Source organism: Pinus tabuliformis, chromosome 5_2 (assembly GCF_031772625.1).
Source record: "Pinus tabuliformis cultivar Carrire ecotype Pingquan chromosome 5_2, CPIR1, whole genome shotgun sequence".
NCBI lineage: Eukaryota > Viridiplantae > Streptophyta > Pinopsida > Pinales > Pinaceae > Pinus > Pinus tabuliformis.
In genome coordinates, this window is record NC_142306.1 from 384,516,122 (window position 1) to 384,519,564 (window position 3,443).

At 37.3% G+C, this 3,443-nt stretch overlaps 1 pseudogene; it reads left to right on the forward strand.

Annotated features, from left to right (window-relative positions):
- Window positions 1–1,916: 1,916 nt before the first annotated feature.
- On the forward strand, window positions 1,917–3,236 carry LOC149159092 (BTB/POZ and MATH domain-containing protein 4 pseudogene; annotated as a pseudogene).
- The last annotated feature ends 207 nt before the right edge of the window (window positions 3,237–3,443 follow it).

The window sequence follows — 3,443 nt, forward strand, 5'->3', positions numbered from 1 at the left end:
ACATGATAAATGATTTAGGTTCAATTGAAGTGTTCCAGTTCTTTACTTGTCTTGCGTAAGATATATGTTGATGATACTATCTGTATTCATGTTGATTTCACTCTTATGAATGTGGATGAGTAAAATGTCGAGTGATCTAAATCTAATCATCGTTATGTTAAAGGAAGATAGTTTGTATTTAATGTTATATTACGTCTCTCGGTACATAATGGGTACAAGACATAGATGAATGCATTTCATGGTATAGTCTATGATAGCTCGATTAACTATTACATGTGTACTCCACGAGGCTCGCTCAGCCCTCCTACCTTGTATGAGAGTTGAGTAAGTCTCTCGAATTATGACTCTGATGCATGGTTGGCTAACTGCATTAAACATAAGTTAACTAATATTGTTGGCAAACTTAAATAATGAATGTTAGGGATTACATGAGAGAACTAGTTTCTTTCTACAAATTTATAAAATTTTGCTTAATGTTGGAGCTCAATAATACTGTTCATGATGTGATTCAGATTAATGTATTAATGAATGCGGCTAAATTCTAACTGTAGCGAGACCAAATCCCATGTTTAAGGGGCCTAGGGGCGAAATTGGCGAGTAAGCTAAGGAGGTTCGTTACAAACAACTATTTTTGAAATAAATATAACATTTGGTTTGAGACTACTATCAAAAATATTTTACAATATTTTATAGTGGTTAAATCTCTACCATCCATTAAATAATTGTTCATAAATAAATTTAATAGTAGAGTTTAGGCTTCTGTGATCCATATCAAGTTTACAAAGGATTTTTGCCTCTCTAGATTAATTTATTTATTTTTATTATTTTTATTTATTTATTTATTTTTTATTTTTTTTTCCCTAGATATAATTTTTTAATATTTATCTTTAACTAACTATTATTAGGAATTATTTTTAGGTACTAATTGAACATCACTGTTTAATTATTTTTAATATTTTTAATTATTTATTAATATTTTTTTATCATATTATTATTTTATTTAATGGACTAGGCCCCCGAGGTTAACATTTTTAGTAAATAGGGTTTTTGATCCCTGGACCTAGTCAAAAGTAGTCGTTGTCTTTTTAGCCCTTGGAGGCTTTGCTTTGTCTATTTAACCTGCTAAGCTGGATCTGTTTCTTCAACTTGTCCTGAAGATGAACCACACTGGTTGGTTCGTCGACAAATGATGTCTCATGTGATCTTGGCCGAAAAATCCTTTGTAAAAAATAAATTTAAATTTTGAAAATAGTAGTGTAAAATAATTAATTTGTATCAATAATTATTCACAAATAAATTTAAATTTTGGAAATTGTGTTGTAAAATAATTAATTTGTATAAGATTTAGTTTTACTATTTTGTTTTTTTTAACCAATAAAAAAATTTAGACTGAATGTATTTAAAAAAAAATTAGACTAAATTTTTTTAAGTTATTAATTTTTTTTTTAACCAAATCTCATGAGAAAAAGTCTAGAATACTATTGTGAAAGTTAACCATATCTCGTAGAATATCCAGAGTAGCATGGCACAATTTAAATGACCACCGATCAATTTTTACCCACAAATTCCAACTAGCACCGACCTAGATTGATTATAACTTGCAATATATATAGAGAGAATTTGGAGGTGATAAACAGCATTATTATCTTGTCTGCCATCACGAGTTTGTCTCGATGGCGTTGTCCATCTATATAGGCTATTCGACAAGGGCAGTGAATATTCAGTAAGTTTTCCCCCAAAATCGCTCAAAAACCGCTTGGGTGAAGTGACAGTGCGAGGTGATCGAGGATAAACTAGGGAATATCTAATGGGTCTCTAGCGGAGTTATCTGTGAATTAGAGCGATTTTGGCAGCCTAGGGTTTCATTTCTGTGTTTTCTTTTGTTTTTTTGTTTCGCCTGGCCATTGGCAATTAAAAGGTCACTTGGGTGTAGATTTCCGTCCACAATGCAGAATGGAATTCAGAACGGCGATGGATCGGCTTCGACCTCGAGATCGGTTACCAGCACTGTCAATGGGTCACACAATTTCGTGATAGAGGGTTATTCTCTGGTCAAGGGCATGGGCGTTGGCAGGCACATTTCCAGCCAGACTTTCTTTGTGGGAGGTTATCAGTGGGCTATTTATTTCTACCCGGACGGCACAAGTCCACAGGATAAATCGCGTTATGTTTCGGTTTTCATAGCGCTGGCCAGCAAGGGCACTGACGTTCGCGCTACCCAGGTATTGACGTTGGTGGATCAAAGCGGGGAGGGAAAGGACAAGACGCTCTACAGCCATGCGCGCCCGGGGCGGGAGAGACGCCCTCACATTTTTGAGGTTCAAGGAAGCAGGTGGGGTTACAACCGGTTCATCGAACGGGCTGCACTTGAAACATCCAATTACCTCAAGGATGATTGCGTGAAATTACATTGCACGGTAGGTGTTGTGGTCTCTGGCAACGAATACGCTGGGTTGCACACCACAGCTGTTCCTGAATCAGAGTTAGGTTTAAATTTTGGTGCACTTTTAGAAAATCAGGAAGCCTCAGATGTAACTTTTGATGTGGCTGGGGAGAAATTTCGTGCTCATAAACTTGTCTTAGCTGCACGATCCCCAGTATTCACAGCAAATATTTTTTCTTCTTCAAAGCAGAATAATGATGTTGTTATTATAGACATGGAGCCTAGAGTGTTCAAGGCTATGCTGCATTATATTTATACAGAAACCCTTCTTGATGAAGAGCCATCTCCAGCCGATTCATCTTCTTCTTCAACAACTGAGATACTGACAGAGCGCTTGTTTGCCGTAGCAGATGCGTATGGTTTGCGGCGACTGAGGCTACTTTGTGAATCAAAATTATGCAGAAGCATATCTGTAAATACTGTTGCCTCCACTCTTGCTCTGGCTGAGAGTTGCCATGCTACTGGCTTGAAAGCTGCATGTCTCAAATTTGCGACACAAAATCTTCCAGAGGTTATGCGTTCAAAGGGTTTTGAGTGTTTGCAACAGAAATACCCTTTACTTCTGTCAGAACTTCTAAAGGCAGTTGTTGGCTTTGAGGATGATTGCAGCAGCAGAGAAAATCGCAGGAGTGTCTGCGAACAACCTTCCGATGCTACTGATATTAATGGCTGGGATCAACCTTCCGATGGTACTGATATTGATGGCAGGAGAGTAAGACCAAGAAATAGCATTCACAGTTTGGACTTGTCTGTGGATTGTCAATCAGAAAGTAACGACACTGTTGAACATTAACTGAGGCCGACTATCACTGTTTGTGTGTGTCTGTGGATGCTGAGAAGGGCATTGGCTAGAAAGTTGAACATCAGTCCAGAGGATTTATGATGCCCATTTCTAAGATAGTTTTTTTGGGGATTGCCTTGGTCCTCCAGCAGGCCTCCCTGTGCTTCTTTATTTAGCATTGTTATTTACAATTGTTGTGGAAGTGTGATTTGGTGCTCA